Below are 17,419 nucleotides of genomic sequence, written 5' to 3' on the forward strand. Positions count from 1 at the left end.
GGTGAACTTGGTTTTGGACATATTTTAAAATGAATGTTTCAATATTATGTCCCTTACTGTAGGCCTAAATGATACTGATGAGTTAAGAGTTAAAGCTTCAAATAAGAGCACTGAGTTCATGTTCTCAGCATTTATTTCTTGGAATTTGGGGGTTAAAGCAAACTTAAGTGCATTTTTAGCCATGCTAGCAGCGTGGCTCTAGGGATAGCAATGTTGGTCTGTCGGTTGGTTGGTCAGTAGGCCTACACCACTTTGATCCAGACTGAATTATTTCAAAAACTATAGGATGGATTGAAGATATGTCCTAATGGTGACCCCCTGACTTTTCCTCCAGCACCACCATGAAGTTGACATTCATGGTTTTGAGTGAAATGTCTCGATTGTCTCGAACTGTTGGATGAATTTCCATGAAATTAAAGTCAGTCTAAGTGTACGCTATAAAAGTATATTTCTCACCGCTTTACCGTGATGTCAGTCAGCCCTTTCCTTTGACACTACATTTTCTCAACCATGGGACTTCACAATGCACTGTATTACAGTAAAGTACGCAGGTAAAGTTGTGTACTACAACATCAGGTGCTGTAGGCTACACATATCACAGTAAACTAATGGCTGTAGTGTTTGTGATTTCATCTTAGTTTGCTGATACAAAGAGCTAACACAAGTAATCTACATTGACATTGACAGTCAATAAGTCAGGTAACTCTGGATGGTTGGTGATGCAGACTGTGTGTGAGGCGCTGGCATCCTCAGATTCAGAAAGATCCTCATGTTGTGTTATAACCAAGTCCCACTCATGGCAGCAGTAGCTCTCCGGGTCCGTGGGCATGGGCTCACAGTTTATACATCTGCACCACCAGGTAGCTTGGGCTCTCGCTCTGCCTCCAGCTTGGCCTCTAGTTTCCCTGCTGTCTCTCTCCCTCTTTCAGCCCATTCAGTCTCCATCTGCAGCAGTTCTTCTTCTGTATACTCTGGTTCATGAAGGTATCCTCGTCTCCACAGCGAAAAAGCATTTCTTCGTCGCTGTCATTATCACAAATTTTTATTTTCTTGTATTTGTTAAACCTCCTACTACGACCTAAACAGCTGATTTACGAGCGGTGTAATACAGTGCACTGCAAAGCAGCGCGTATGCGTAGGAATAGGGAAGTCCCGCAGTTGAGAAAATGTAGTGCCAAAGAAAAGGGCTGTCTGACAGAACGGTAAAGTGGTGAGAATTTTACTTTCATAGCGTACACTTAGACTGATATTGATTTTTTTAGGTCGAATGTTTTTTGGCAGTTAAAATACTTATTACTATTGAGCCCCATTCACAACAATACAGAGCTGAGCATCTGTGGTGGAGCAAATATCTGCTTCTCCAAACTGGCTACACGCTGACCCCCATCTACTGTGGGTAATACACTAACTATTGATAAGTACCTCCTACAACCCCACTTAAAAAAACCCCCTGAACTATCCCTTTAAGATAATAAGCACAGCCTTTTCCCTAGATAAAATAACTATATCTAGGGAAATAATAAAATAATTTTAACTGAAGTGCTTTAATTTTAAATAATTTGCCTGTTATCTTATACAGTTCTCTAATCCTTTGTTTTTCTCAATGGCAACATATGGTTCAAGATTGAGTGTAATGTATTCATTGAATAAAGTTATGGTTGTTAATACATGATTGCTGAGAAGCAAATGTTATATGAACAAGGGGCTAAATTGCGTATTTGAATTGAGTTGCATCCCCTCTGTAGATATAAGGATTTAAAATGTATATTTTTATAATATTAAAACCGGTGGAGCTAGCATCCAATCACAAGAACACGTCGGAGTAACAAGCTAGCCAATCACAACACAGTAGGGCGGGACTTGCCGCAAAACGGGTGGGGGAAAAATAACATGGTGTGAAAAAGTTTGTATGTGAACCTCACTGTTGTTAAGGAGTCGAGGTTCGGAAATATTCTGACTTTGCTGTGAATTAAAAACAAATGGCAGCTACTAAGTTATATAATTAACATGTCAAAGCAAATGTCAATAACAAGATATTTAAAGAAACCATGGTTGGCGGAGGATTAAGTGCACCAAACAAGTGAGGATTTGGCTAGCTTAAATGAAGCTAAAACAGCAGGGGAAGGAATCACCGCCATCACGCCCGCATCAACTCAGGCCAACTCGGCTTTACCGCCAGCATATCAGTGTCAGGCGATTTCACTTAGCAGCTGAACCACAAAATAAAATCGGGAAATGTCACCTGTTCTTCCGTCATGGATGTACTTGACAGTTGCCCCTAATACATTGCCCCTAAGGGTCATTGCCAAACTTCCATCTTGTAGTGTGGAGAGACTGTTTTATACAACAAACAGGATTAAAACGCGTCTCCTGTCATCAATGACCAGCTGTCTTCTGAACTACTTTTTTAAAAACTGTTACTCGTGAGTTGGCAGATTAATTGGATTAAGATGAAATCTTCATATTCAACTCCAAGCCACGCCACCTGCACCAGCGTCTCCCCCACAAGCCACCCACGGTAAGATACAATGCTGCTTATATGCCAGCCATGGCGTTGAATGCCAATAAATACCGTGATCAATAATAATGAATATGTTGTGGTCACTGAAGATGCACTCCAGTCTTGAGATTGCTGTATTGTTTGTCACTATGTGTTGGCTTCGCATTTAGAGGTTAAGTTAATTGTTTTCTGTGAGAGCTTCACAGTCACACAGTTAGTGTATGTTAGAGCCTATTATGTCAAACCTGAATCCTCAGTGCTTATGTTTCTTTAGTTTTTTGGTATCACCTTAGTAGATTTGGGATTGGAGGAATGATCATGGAAAATGTAGACTGTGAAAAACAAAACAAAATACATAGGCCTATCCATTTTCTCACAGGCCTGCCCAAATGTTGTTTTTTTACCACTGCAAAAACAACATAGAAGTAATATAGGTCGAGGACAATAAGAGCTTGGACTCATGACCTTTTTCCAATTTGTTATGATAAGTCTTAAATACGTTTAGCTGTTTATTGCACGGCACATGTAGTAAAACATTAGCATATTATTTATGGATTTAATCAAGTCAGTGGACAAAAGTCACATTGTGCATCTTCATGTTCGAACAGGCAAAGGTCACAACGGAGTTCAGGTCAGAAAACCCGTCTCTGCTGCTTCATCAAATCCAACTTGACATCAGTCGACTGTTTTCTAACCACAGAATGACCCACTGTGTAAGTCATTCAGTCGATGTAAACGTGCTAAAACTCCTATCAGGATCATTTTCCTGCCTCTGCTAACTTTAGCACTCTCCTCCAGATTTACAGTTGGGGGGTCAGATCCCTTGTTATTCTCAGTCTACGCAGATTTATGGACTTTGGGTGAGTCTGTCCAGTCAGCCAATACTGAAATAATTAACGCATCACTGAGAATACACACACACACACGGACAATTATTTATAATAAGAATGAAATGGCAGGGCCCACACACCTATGCACATTTAGACACACACACAAATAAACATAAATGCATAAGCTATATACATGTAAATATGAATGTTTGTACAGATTACACAGACATACAGATGCAAGTATGCACTGTGGTTTACCAATCCGACATCGATATAAATGCAATGTTAGGTGAATATTTTTGTCTTTTCACAGTATTATTTCTAACTGCAATACAGCAAACAACAGGGTTTTGTTTTTTAGAACTTAAATAATGTATGCTTAACAGCATCAAGTGCATTTTAACATAAGCCACAGTACAAGCCTGCAAGTAGTAGCATTAGTGCTTTATTAATTAATAAATTAATTATTAATTAAAATAAAATGAATTAATAAACGACAGTGGCCGTGAAACTCGCGAAAAACGTGAAAGACTCAATCTAGAGCCAGTGTTTGGTTTGTCTGTTCTGGGCTACTGTAGAAACATGGCTGTGCAACATGGCGACCTCCATGGAAGGGCACCCGCTCCCTCTGTAGATAAAAACGGCTTATTCTAAGGCAACGAAAACACAATGATTCCTATTTTCAGGGGATTATATACTAATTAAAACTACTAATCTATTTCTGCCAATAGCTCCTCCTAAATGTTACATACTGGACCTTTAACTGAATGCAGAAACAATTATATCAACCTGCCATCTAACTCCCAGTAAAACGGCGAACACGCACATGCCCCAAATGTCAAAGTAATGAAGCTAGTAACTGTAACATATTTATTTATTACTAAATTTCAAAATGTAATTCCTTACACTCCTTGTCACTGAAAAAAATAATCACATTAATATAATTCCGAAGTAATGTGTTACTGCCAAACACTGGTCATGATTCCACAGTACATGTTTGTTGATTAAACTGTGTGGCCCTCTCACTTCATATGGATTTTAGTTTATCTCTGCAATTACCAAGCATTCTATCAAATACTGAGTAGTGCTTTCAAGCTAAAATATATCATTTGTATTTGATTTGTATATAACACAATCCAATGGGCCTGGACAATATTTTCTGAATGCTACATACAGTAGTAGGCTAAAAGATGCTGAAACGTGAACCCACCCTGTTCACCCCATAATGTCCAGTTGTCGCTCTATAATGGCGATGATATAGTTTGATTGGTGGATTAAACACTTATCCCTCCCCTCAGTCCGCCTTATTGATTTTCCCCGTCCTGTTCTCCCCCCACCTCTCTCAACCCCCCCTCTTAAAGGTGAGGTGGACGCATGGCCTGATAAATGGCAGAGGATTGATTCGTATTTAATTAACAATTTGCTGGAGACTCTCTCTCCATCCCTGCTCGACTCCCCATCCCACCCCTCTCTTCTTCCCTCTATAAGGTCTCAGACGGCTTGTGAGACATGCAATGAGGAGAGGAGAGGTGATGCATGGGTAATTTATAGTCTGATCGATAAGTCCTGGCCTAACATCTACACTGCCTGGATATGAGGGCTGGAAGGAGTGTCAGGGTCCACAAACGGGGAAGAAGGTGAATGTTGGAAAAGAAAAGAGTGACAGAAAGAGAAAGATTGATAGAGGCAGAGACAGAGATGGGGTCAGAGGCACAGAGAGAGCAGTGTGGAAATAGTTTTTTCAGAGATTGAAAACATAATGAAAATGACAAGCCACGGCATGTTCACATGCTAAAATAAAGGAGAGAAAAAGATGGAACATGTAGCTGAACTGGTGTATAAGACTGATGGGCGCCATGAATACCAGAAGAGAAGTGCTCCAATGATTACACTGAGGGGGGATGACATGGTCAAGAACATTAACCAAAAAGAGAACTGTCAAATTAGGATGAACAAAATCATGAGTAAGTGGGTGAAAGGAGGACAGAGGTGAGACTAGTTTAGCACTAATCTCTGCGCACTTACTACAGAAAGTCTTTGTGCAACGCCAATTCTCTTCTAAAACTTGATATAAAACTATCGAACTATTTTTGGATAAATGAACCACCATACTAGATTTGCAATCTTTGACACTTTATAGTCAATTTGAACAGCTGCTTTAAAAGTAAACTACTATCTGTTAAAACAATGTCTATTTTTAGTCGATTTATTGATTAGTCAATTGAAAGAAAATTAATCTGCAATTTTATGGGTAATTGATTAATCATTCAAGTAATTTTTCAAGCAAAAAAATCCAAATATAATCTAGTTCCAGCTAATCAGTTGTGAGGATTTGCTGGGTTTCTTTGTCTTATGTGACAGTAAATTGAATATCTTTGTTTTGACTGTTGCTTGGACAAAACAGATCATTTTAATTTAAAGAGTTTGCCCTCGGGGATCAATAAAGTATTTCTGATTCTGATTCTGAACACATCACATTTGGCTAAAGGTAATTGTGATAGGTGATTTTTTTCTGACATTTTATAGAGCAAACAATTAATATTTTAATCAAGAAATAGATGAGCAGGTTAATTAATAATAACCCTAGCCAACAAAATAAGTTGTTGCCCTGTTTTAGTTATATAATGCCTACTGTACCTCAGGTTATGGTGCTGTTATTCTGTGACACATCCATCAGGGGGCAATGCTGAGTTTAAGTCCATATTCTCTATGATCCTCTATCAGCCCACACACAGAGCAGAAAAGAAAAACATGAACAACACCTCTTCAAGCCAACTTGAGAAATCCATATATGTATCATCTGTCTGCACAGCACAATGAAGCCCTCATTATGATAAAATACCTCACGAGAGAAGAGATACACATTAAAGGGATGACACTCAGCTGCCTTCCAGCAGCAAGAAAGGTACAAATGCAACTGTTTGCATGACTTCAGAGAGGGAACAAATTAATTTACCCAGAATAAACCTGGACCAAGGTGAGCACAATGACAATTAGTCAGTGCTGCTGCCCCCCATTCAGGATCACTGGATCTGGACACTGGACACCAACCCCTCCCCAATCCCACACACACACACACACACACACACACACAGACAAAATGGGCCGCTGAGTGGGCACAGTGCGGGATGAGACCGCAGCATTTACAGCCCTCCCCATAAAAGTGTTTTATCACATATCTTGTAATGCAACACATTAAGGGTTGCTGTTGTTATTTCCAGCAAGGTCATTTTTACCCCTTTCCCCTGCATCATACAGTCTACACTGTCTCTCTCCCTCTCTCTCAGCTCTTTGCTGTTCTTTGCACGCCGTGAGACCAAGGCATGATAGTATTATTATACTCATAAAGGTGTGAACATGGGGAAAATATTCACATGTGGGATTAGCAGAGGGCTGCATCGTGACAAGGTTATCTGTAGCATCGTAGCATCTGCCCCACATTCACAAGCAATGGTTTATCTGTGCGCCTGTGTTTGTGTCTGTGGATACTTTTTTTTTCCTTTGGTTCTGCTGATATGTACATTTCTTTGTTGGGGAGTTTATGTGAGATGTGTGAGCACTAAGTTTCTGCTCACTGTGTGTAATCAAGTGTGTTTGTGCAACTGTCTTCTGTGTCATCATTGAACTGCTTTTGAGTTTATCTTGGGATTATTATCCTGTGCCAGACCTACTTTTACCTTTTTATCAGTATTTTTAGGCCTTCTTTTATTCCGGTTTTTCATTCAGTCATCATCTTAATGACCACATATATGTATTTTTTTATTATTATTCCTCCCTTCATATTTAAGTCCACAGGCTTTTCTGGTAATCCTATCAGTTCAGCCTTACCCCCAAACCCTGTAACTCTCCTCCAGCTCCAGCAGTAATAAAAGAAAAGCATAATCCAGTGTTTAGAAATATGAGATTTGCTTGTTGGAATCCAATGAGCCATGTTGGATTAAGGATGGCCTAGGCTGGCCCAGAGGCGGTGGCTCTGTGCCCCCTGGTGATCATGGCTCTGGATGGATGGAGAGAGACAGGGAGGAAAGTGTGAAAAGCACAAGTTTGGATAGTGTAATAGTTCCACTTGGTAACATCAAAATTAAAATGTTTCTTTACCTTTAGCAGTGATCAGATCCTGGCAAAAATCTGTACATAAATAAACAAAATAACATGTTTTTTTGTTTGGTTCAGAAATACAAATCTGTTTTTGTACCTCATGTAAAAAAAACAAAAACAAGTGAAAATTACCTTGTGCACAGATGTGTCTTTGATTTTTTTTTTCTTTTCTGTGCAAGTGATCGAGAAAGTGGGTGTGTGTTCATGTTATTTATGGCTGCCAGGATTTGAGATGATAGAACCGGAAATTGGGCCGCTTTTTCATTTTTTTTCCCCCTCTTCCTATTTTACTGCACCCTGCTCATTTCTTTAATACCCTCTAAAATGTAAATCCGTATGCACACATGCATCCTGGACAATGCGCCCGATGTGAATTTTATGTAAAATGTACCCATAACTCTAGTCAACGATGTAACATATGACTCGATGTAATTTCATTACGTAAAAGGGTTTTGTGTTTGTTGGAGAGCAGGAGGTGTATGTGTGTGTGTGTCTTTGTGGTGTGTGTGTTCGTGTGTGCGTGGGCATGTATATGTGGTTGGGGGTTAAGAAGATAGAAGAAGTGATTATTAGTAAAGCCTTATGTTTGTGTCATGCCTGTGCGTTCTGTGTAGGGTCGAGGGTGAATGTGTGTCAGCATCAAGATCACAGAAATGCAAAGTGGGCAGAGGCATTAAATAAAGAGGAGAGCTTTTCATTGGCATTAGAATAATCCAAGCAGTTTTTTGTTTGGAGATTTTACCATGCACTTATGTAGGTAGGCAATCTACATATGGGACTGAATTGAAAAGGTCAGATTCCAATAATTTCTAATGTTTTAAGTAATGTAAAAAAGAGGCTGAGCTCAACTTCCATAAACCTTATGAGAAACATAAATGAAGATTAGAAATGTGCTTTGTTTTGTTAAGTATATTTTATTATGATATTTAAAAAAGCACTTCCCTATCCTGGGAATCCCATACAATCACACAAATTGTAAAATGTACCATTTAATGTTTTGTATAACATTGTTTGTTGTTTTACATTCTTTCATAAAGATTTCATAGATCGTATTCTGTTTTTAAAAAAAAAAAGATGTACTGTATGTTATAGCAAAAAAAATGATACTGCATAATTATATGGTACTAAAATAGCAAATAGAAAACAAAGCACGATGTACAAAAATCAGTATGAAAGTGGCCATAATTGTCAGACAAAATAAAAGCATACACGTGTTTTTTTAAACATCAATTTGAAATTAATTTAATCTATTTAATCATCTTCATTCACCATTTTCATAAATGTATCCCAAAATCAAATATGAAAAAATTATTTATTTTGGTATCCGTGATGCATACTGATGTTGATCAGTTTGTCTGTTGATTATGTGAATACAACTTTTTCCAGTTTATAAATATTAGGAATTCTCATGATCAACACCTACAATTCAATTCCCAAATGTGTGTATGAATCTCTTCAGTGTGTCTTTATCACTCTGCATGTCCTTGTGGATGCATGTTAATATATCTCTTCATGCTGTCCTGCTTACGCCATAATTCTCATATATATGTCCTTGTGTGAATTAAATTCAATTAGTGTAATTAGAGGTTGAGTTGGACTGAGTATTCTATCTTTTCCTGTATTGTTTTTAACTGTTTCCCCTTTACCTCCGTGTGTGTGTAGCAGCCCACTGTCAAGGGGTGACACGCTGAGCTGTTTCAGGATTGTGAGAACAGATTGTCTTTCCTTTGGTAATATGAACAATACACACCAAATCAGCATTTGTATGTTTAGCAAAAAGTTGTGTCCTTTCTGGATTTTCTTATGTATTTGAGAAATATCTTCATGGAGAGTCAAAAAACACTTAACTGTAGCTGCTGAAACCTGCTGCAACTGGAAACACATCTCTTTACTTTCAGTATCTTTTGTATCTTTTCCCTCTCTACATAAACAAGCATACATTGGACACACACTGCACACACATGTAAACATCGATGCCCTTACACAGATGCAAACCTTTTCTTTTATTAAGGAACTGCCAATCTATAATGTGGAAATCATGCTCTGCTGATATTGATCCAGGTTGCTGGGGGTGGTGTGCTGTTTAGTAGCAATGGCAGCGAGACCGTGAGAGTTAGTACATTTATATTTGTGTGGTGTGTGTGTGTTTTTATGTGTCTCTGTGTGTGTGTGTAAGCTGTACCAGACACTCCAGTCTATTGGATTGAGATTCATTCGCTATTTAAGGGTCAGGGTTCGGGCCACGTGTGCGCTGCATGCCTCACTGATCAATACCGCTGCCACACACCCTGCCTGACCCCGGCTTTTTGTCACCGTAAATCCCAGAGCTCCCTTTTCTCCTGTTCGCCACCCCCTCCTCCTTCTTTTGCTTCTTGAGTCATTGAAAGAAGTGATGGATTCAATGGGGAGCACTTTATAAGATCTAAATACATTTAATGTAGCCGGGAATGGCCCTTTGATGGCTAATGCTCAGAGATTCTGGTGATGGTCTTGTCTCAGGAGGAATGTGCTGAGGAAGGAATCTCGTGATGGCTCAGTTTGTGTGAGGAGAAAGTTGGAAAAGGATTTTCATGTTGTGGGACGATGTACGGTAGAGCCTGATCTCAGTGGAAATTTGTACTTATTTGTGTAAAAAGAAGTTGTTGTTTTTTTTCAGCTGATATGCACAAAAAGCTTTTACATGGAACCATGACCAAAACCCAGTTATTTTGGTTAAGGTAAGGGTGATATACCTTAAAATAACCAATAAAATTGACCCTAATCTTGACCAAAATAATTTAGCCTAATGTTCAACCCCCTTAAATGAACCAAAAACTAAATACCACCAGTTCAATATCACTGTATAGGTGGGGGTCAAATTCAGATTTCTTGCACTGTAACAAAAAATAGGGCTGTAATTTTTCACAGGATATGATACTAGCACTAGTATTTCCTTTATATATGTCTGACATAAAGTTAATGGCAATTAGTTAACCGACACACCAGTAAAAATACAGTGTCTTCAGTGTTTAAGACGATGTTTCAAGGCCACCTTTTTCTGTCTTAAAACCATCAAATACACACACACACACACACACACACACACACACACACACACACACACATTCATGCACATCCACATGCACAGGTACACAAATACACACACATGCAAAAATTAAAACACACGGCACATTTGCCCTTCCTTAGTGTCCTTCACACATCCTTCAGCCTGCGCCTCATTCCATGCAAAATGCAAACGCGGTGCCCCTTCACCTCTCATCACTTCTGCTCTACATACATCCCTCCCTCCCTCCACCTCTCCTTCCAACCTTCACTCCATCGCTGGGCCAACTATGGCAGCCGTCACACTGTGCAGACATGTCTGCCTGTCTGCTTTGATATAGTGGCATAAGGTTTGCCTGATCACCGAGGTCAGGGACGAACAATCTATTCAGTCCACTCATTATTATTAGGGGTATAAATAAATTTGGACGGGAAACTGCACCTTGAACTTTGAACCTTTACCCTGAACTGAAATTTTTCTTTTTGTCATTTTTTCCCCTGTTGCTTGGTGACAAAAGGTGTCTCTTCCTCAACATCTCTAACTCTCCCTCTCTTGCGGTCTTTGGTCCGAGTGTGCAATGAATCCATTAACTGAATGAGATGAATGCTACCACTCTACATAAGCAATATTCACAGATACAGTTTCCATATGGACAAATATCTTGTTCCGCTATACAGTTAGACAGATGTATCAGTTTACTGATGTATGGCAGTAATATTGTTTTTTTTTAATTGAAACAAAGGATAAACATAATCTACATTTTAAGTAGCTTTTTTTTTACACAGGCAAGAAACAATGTATATCCCACCAGCTTTTGTAATATTTATTATATTTAAAAAAATATACAACCTGGTGGCTGGGTGGAAAAAATATTGTTTTAAATCCACAATCTGTGAAGTTGTTTAACATAACACCATAAACACTGGACAGAAGGTGAGAGCAAATAATGCTGTCCTACACCATTCAGGTTTGGTTACAACGTGTCAAATGAGAAGTTGCTTTGGTTTAAATAGACTTTGGGAGAGATTCCTTTCAGTGCTGCTGAAACATGCATGGCAGGTGATGTCTTTCAAAAAGACTATACTACAATGAGAAGAGATCAGCTCTGTATGAATGTGTATACATTTGTGTTTGTCTGTATGCGTGTGTTACTCTCCAAGTTGCGCCCTTAAAGCACATAAACCTTTTTAGATACAGTATCTAAGCTTAAAATCACAACAAGTTGTGCAGTGTACTATATTCTGCTCCTGTGTCAACAATAGTTCAGCATCTCCCTCTTGCTTTTGTCCCTGATCTCTCCCCACCCTCCCTAACCCCCAGAAACCAAATTATAAAATCATCGAGAGCATGATGAGATTGCTGCTTGGTTATTAATCTTCAATAAATACATCTTGACCCAGGGATTAAGTGTATGCCCTCTCCACCCCCTTGTCCTCTCCGCCCACCGCGCCCCCCCACACACCACCCTCACTCATCTCCAGAGATCCTTTGAGATGAATTATAAAAAAAAAAAAAAAAAAAGGAAAGAAAACAACAGCCATGGGTTGAGGGAGAGAGGGGCTGGAACAAATGTTCCAACCTGGATTGAGTGTTGGCAACTGATGGCGGCGACCTTGGGGGGCGCTCGGGCTGAAGCGGGATTACTTCTCCTCTCTGGAAAAGACAAATAGCATGGCTGGAAACACAGTGAAATAAAAACCCGGGCACTCATGTTCAGGATGGGTACAATGAATGAACGTACAGATGTGCTATTTTTCAGATGGTAGAAAAATCATATAAATCCTAAAATTATAGCATCAGAACATATTATACCAGCGCCTTATTCAAAATACAGTACTCTAACAAATGAATTAGACATGAAGTCGAAAGTTCATAAATCATATGCAATTGCATATATGATCACAAAAAAAAGAACTCACTATCCATCTCAAAACAGCTAAAACCACCACAAAATGGGGCTGTTTTGACAGATAAATCCATAAACCTTGACCTGTATAATAGTACTGCTAAACTGTGGTCCTGTTGTTGCTTTATCATGTGACAGATGTCTTCCCCTTTTTGTTAGGCCTAATGAGAGAAGACCAGGCTCCTGCCACATGTTTCTGGCCTCATTGATTACCTGTTGCCCCCCCAGACGCAGCACCCAACAGGGATAAGCAGGGGGGGATAAGGTGAGTTCTTAATTGTGGATACAGTTAGAAAATGTAAAAAAAAAATACAGACACTGCAGAACAGGTCAAAGAAAAGTAACTGATTAAATCAATTTTCGAATTAACAGGCTTACAGTAGGCAGCTTATGAACAGGCAGCAGGTCAAAATGTAGGTAACAGATATCAGGCAGGAAATCTGGAACAGGGAAACAAACAGATACAGATGGCTGAAACACAAGTGCACAACATAACATAACAAACTGGCAAGGGGAAAGGGCTGGTGAGCTGGTTATATACACTGAATGACGGATGATAACGATGAGGCAGGTGAATGTGAACAGGTGAGACTGTGGATGTGGGAGTCAAGTGCGAGGGTGATCTGGTGGACAGGTCTAGAAAGTTCCTCAGAAAAGCATGGGCCTGGAAAGTGAGGAGTGGCTGGAGGTAGGGACAGAGGGGCATGCACTTGATTTACTCTGCAACTGTAAACTGTAATAACATTAAGCAAATGATACACAATATGGGGTGATATACTTTGTCGTATGGGAATTGGGGCACCACAGTGTGAGTGCCAAAAATCAGACCCCCGTTACCAGTTTCTCAAGATATAACATCACCTGGAGTGCATTATTGCATTATGTGCTGGACTATTTCTTGGCTGGGTGCACTCAAGATCCTCAATATCCTGCGCTCTTTTCCCTCTCCCTATTATGAAACAATATTCAAATGAAAACACTAACAAGCAAACATGCAGGGCTTGCCCTCATTGTCTCTCCTTCATTTCATGCAGGCAATAGAAGTGAGCCGTGAGTCTCCTTCCTTTTGTCACTTCAACTGCTGGCTTCAAAAACAACAATTATACTAAGTGATTTATCGCCTTCTTCAGCCAGAGATCAGAGCTCTGTACCAGGAAGACCCTCTTTTATGGTCACATCAGACGTGTTACAGCTGCTTTGCTGTCATGCAGTGTATTGCTGGTAGGATTTCTGTTGGTGGTAGAAATTATCATGTGTGTGTTTTTTTTTCAAACCTGAGTCTGTTCTTTGGGTTTTCCAAGTTTTGGACGCAGGAATTCTCTGCCTTCCATCCCTCTCTGGCTCCTCCCCTATCCCCTGTCACTGAGCGCTGACAGCTGAGCAATGGCCTTTCCCAGGCGTAGCGATAATTGAAAAGCGTGATGGCTGGCTGCTGGTATAGCGACCATCTGTGAGTCTGAGTGGTTTGGTGAGTGTTGCGTTCGTAGACGGGGAGGTCGAGGGTTATGTGAGAGCCAGACAGCCTCCCGTGGGGAGCTGTTAACACCTCATAGATGCCAAAAGGCCCCAAGATGGCCCTTTGCAGAGCCAAGGCTCCTAATGAGAAAAAGGGTGATTATCCCTCTGTGAGGCAAACATAAACATGTTGTTATGAATTCTGACAACAGAAATAAGAAGGCAAAATCCAGCAGAAATATGGTTAAAGCATCAGTATCTAAAATTTTTCATGTCTGCCAGTTCCTGTACAAACACAGGTCGTCGACAGCAACTTGCTAAATCATTGCTGTTATATTCTACCAGGGAATTTGTTTGCTATAAACCAACACAATTGTAGATGGAAGATTTATTACCCATAAAAAAACAATTAATGCTGAAATGATTACTCAATTATTCAGTTGATCCATGGGAAATTAATTAAATCCAGATTCCATAATCATTTGTTTTAGTCAGATGAAAGACAGCTTTAAAACACAAAAGAGCTGGTTACTTACTTTGTTTTCTAGCATTCAACTTTTTTGAATGCTGAATAAATAAACAATTTCATCATTATAAATAATTTTGGCCTCTGATAACTTGTAAAAATGTCTTGTTATTTTTGACATTTCATTCACTCCACACTGTCATGAAGATAGACTAGATAACAAAAAATAATAATTAGAATTATGTAAACTTTATGTAAATTTGGTAAATATCACTGGGTTCACATACAGCTCACATGAAACTGTAAAGAAGTTGTTAATGATGATACTTGAACAAACATGCTGTCTGAAAATCAGTATGTTTCTCATGTACACACTCCTGGGTTAATGCCTGTATGAAGTGCTTTAAAGATTGCATAAAAAATGACAAACATTTAAATGCCAGCAGTGAGAAGAAGCGCTGAGTGATACATTAGCCAATACATTTCTAATATAAATGTTCCTGAATGCATTCCAGTCAACCATTGCAGACAGATTACCAGATATTGCATTCCCGTCTAAGAATGAAATGAAGAGATAATTATGCAGCCGGCGGGTAATGGAGAGGTGGAGCTGTGATAGATTTGATTAAAGTTGTCAGTAAAAACACACGCTAATGACCATGTTGATTAGTTAGACTGCTTTAATGCTGCTGCCGCCATTAATCTACGGCATGTACAAAAGTATGCTGTTGGTCAGTGCTGTGTTTGCAGTTTGTTTGCCTTGGTGTGTGCACCATCATGGAGACACTCAGTTTTGTATTTTCTTTTTTAAAACTCTCCAGTCATTTACTTTTAAGTTTAAAGCAGCTTCTTTTATGCTTAGCTTTTTTGTGTTGTTAATCGGAAATAGGAATATTTAAACAAAACCCATTCTTTGTCTATATCAAATATGTTTAATGCATGGAAATTAAACTATTTTCTGATAATTTCTTGAAAAAACAAAAACCCAAATCATATTTTCTATTGATGTACAACTAATTTTCCTTCTCTTAGTTTTCCACATCGCAACACCTTTTCCTTTCCCATCTCTGCCTCTGTACAACCACAAAGCCCTAACCACTGCAGGATCTTATTCATTAACACTCTGCTTTAATTGATTGATATCTGTACCACAGATAATCCACTGTGCTCCTCCTCCTCTCTCCCCTACATCCCTTCATTCCTCCCCTCCTCCAGAGGTCCCAAAATGAAAAAAGAGCATGCTGCTGCTTCCATGCATGCATGCATACACTTGCACACACACACACACACACACACACATGCACGCACCAAGCGGCCTCCCCTCCGTTGCTGCTCCATTAGGTCTGAATTGTAGCTGTGATATGTGGGACCCAAGGGAGGTGTTATTGTCAGACCTGATTTACTCAGCACCATCTGACACGGGGCTGGGGGGGCTTGTATATGTGTGTGTGTGTGTGTGCGTGTGTATGAGAGACAACAGGCGTACTGCCAGGCTTAGAGTCCTTTACAGAAAGGACAGTCAAAAGCAACAGTTTAACAGTAGCTGCAAAGCAATAGGCAACCTTAACAGTCATTGGGATATAAATGTACAGTATATTTCATGATTTACACCTTGTAGTTCATATTTTATAATTGTTATACTGCGAGCACTGGTGACTTTGTGAGGAATATGTTTTTTTTGTGTTGTAATTTAGAAACTGAAAAAAAAGACTCAACTTAAATGTCCCTGAATACACTCATGTTATACCCAACATACTTTAAAATCTTAAATCTCACATTACTCTTTATATGCAATAATGTTTTTTTAAACAATCTCAACTCAAAATATTCTGCTACATCTTATTTCATCCTAAAATATATTATACATTTAAGCAGAGGTCTTATCTTTGCTAAGTTACGAGTTTATATGGTTAAAGAATTAATATTGAGTTATCCACATCTTAAAGCATTTGGAGATTCAATATTTTAAATAAAAAGGTCTGTATCTGAAATTGCATGGTGGATTTTTTTGCTAATCCGAACACAATCTTGTCTCACTGAGGACCAACCAAAATCTTTTCATCAGAGGCACGAGGAGTAATAATGGTGAAAGTGGGCTTATTTCTCTTTATGTACCATAGTATACGAGAGGATATGAGACTCAAAATTATGAGATATCTAATAAGACTTTGGTGACACATTGACTTGCAATGTACAATAACTACTCAACAATAAATTATTTCATTATAAACCTCCAAAGATTGGTTTACCAAATGTGTGGCATATTTGTTGAGTTTGAGAGTAGAGATGCAGCTTTAGACAAAGACAAAACAAAAGATGATCATTTTTGGAGTTGGGGATTGGGTGAGAGAAAAGGCCAGGACAAAATGACCCTCTTCATCCTTGTGTAAGCTGCCAACAGCAGCGGACCAGGAGTCTCATAATAGTAAGTAAAAGCACCCAAGCTTGTAATGACACACTGCTCAGTGTAAATGTGAATTTGTAAATGTTGCTCTGTAAATTGTTCTGTTTAGGATTGGGGAAAAAAAATCAATATGAACATGACAGTAGTTTGTTGTGATATTAACAAATATCATTTTACTGACTAATATAATTCTTATGTGCTTCACAACTGCATTAATAAATCATTTTCATGTTTCCCACTGAAACTGAGGTTATGTCATTGTAAACAGGTAACACCTTGGAGGATCAGATGTAGAGTGAATTAAATAAAAGATTTTTATCTTTGTGGACTTCTTTAAGAATCCTGCCTCTGTTTATCCCAGCATTTTGATATTTTACAATGGGAGCTATTTAGATTCTAATGCTGGGATGTCAGTATCTCAATGCTGTACTCTTCATAGAAATCATGTCAGGAAACATTTGGCCTTCAAATGGCTTTTAATGTGGAACAGCACTAATCACGTCCACGGCCAGCCACAGTTTTTGTTAACAGCACGTTTGTTTTATTTGCCATTTCTTTCTCAAAGTTTTTTCTTCCCCTGCACATGTAATAGCTTTCAATTACTATTGTATTAGATTGTATCTCTCAGCATCCTCATCTTCAGCAGCTTTACACTTCATCAACAGGAAGGAGGATTAATACAGCCAGCTTTTGTCTGCCAAATAATGAGTTTCAATT

The 17,419-nt window shown here is 39.0% G+C and overlaps 1 long non-coding RNA gene across 1 annotated transcript; it reads left to right on the plus strand.

The window, feature by feature from the left end:
- The first annotated feature begins 1,889 nt into the window (after nucleotides 1-1,889).
- LOC122865963 lies at nucleotides 1,890-16,813 on the plus strand. The gene is made up of 3 exons (XR_006375588.1): nucleotides 1,890-2,518; nucleotides 3,109-3,213; nucleotides 12,537-16,813. It is a non-coding gene; the product is annotated as an uncharacterized LOC122865963 (long non-coding RNA).
- The last annotated feature ends 606 nt before the right edge of the window (nucleotides 16,814-17,419 follow it).

The sequence above is a fragment of the Siniperca chuatsi genome, linkage group LG18, assembly GCF_020085105.1.
Source record: "Siniperca chuatsi isolate FFG_IHB_CAS linkage group LG18, ASM2008510v1, whole genome shotgun sequence".
Taxonomy (NCBI): Eukaryota; Metazoa; Chordata; class Actinopteri; order Centrarchiformes; family Sinipercidae; genus Siniperca; species Siniperca chuatsi.